Source organism: Notothenia coriiceps, unplaced genomic scaffold (assembly GCF_000735185.1).
Source record: "Notothenia coriiceps isolate Sejong01 unplaced genomic scaffold, NC01 NC01_scaffold00019000, whole genome shotgun sequence".
NCBI lineage: Eukaryota > Metazoa > Chordata > Actinopteri > Perciformes > Nototheniidae > Notothenia > Notothenia coriiceps.
In genome coordinates, this window is record NW_011351701.1 from 1,329,807 (window position 1) to 1,330,075 (window position 269).

A 269-nucleotide genomic window follows, 5' to 3' on the forward strand; every position below is an offset into this window, starting at 1 on the left:
CTCCCTTGGTGTCCGGTTCGTCGGAGTACCGTCTAACTAACGTTACGGTAGGAAAGGTTAAAGGGTTAAAAGGTTAAAAAGTTAAAACCGTAACCTTAAAAAATTAAACTAATAACGTTTACGGTAACTTACTTTTCGTTTAAAGGTTTAGTTTTTTGTTTTAAAACTTAAAAAACTTAAAAAACTTAATTAACCTACTAGGTTTCCGTTTTGGTAGGAACGTACCTACCCAAGAAAACGGAAAAATAAGTAGGTCGACTCTCCCGTCC

The 269-nt window shown here is 35.3% G+C and overlaps 2 protein-coding genes across 2 annotated transcripts in view; one reads left to right on the top strand and one right to left on the bottom strand.

The window, feature by feature from the left end:
- Positions 1 to 269, top strand: part of hdac6 (histone deacetylase 6) — a 54,229-nt gene that overhangs the window by 20,462 nt on the left and 33,498 nt on the right. The gene's annotated exons all lie outside the window — the stretch shown is intronic.
- ddost (dolichyl-diphosphooligosaccharide--protein glycosyltransferase subunit (non-catalytic)) overlaps positions 1 to 269 on the bottom strand; it is a 5,390-nt gene that overhangs the window by 2,136 nt on the left and 2,985 nt on the right. The gene's annotated exons all lie outside the window — the stretch shown is intronic.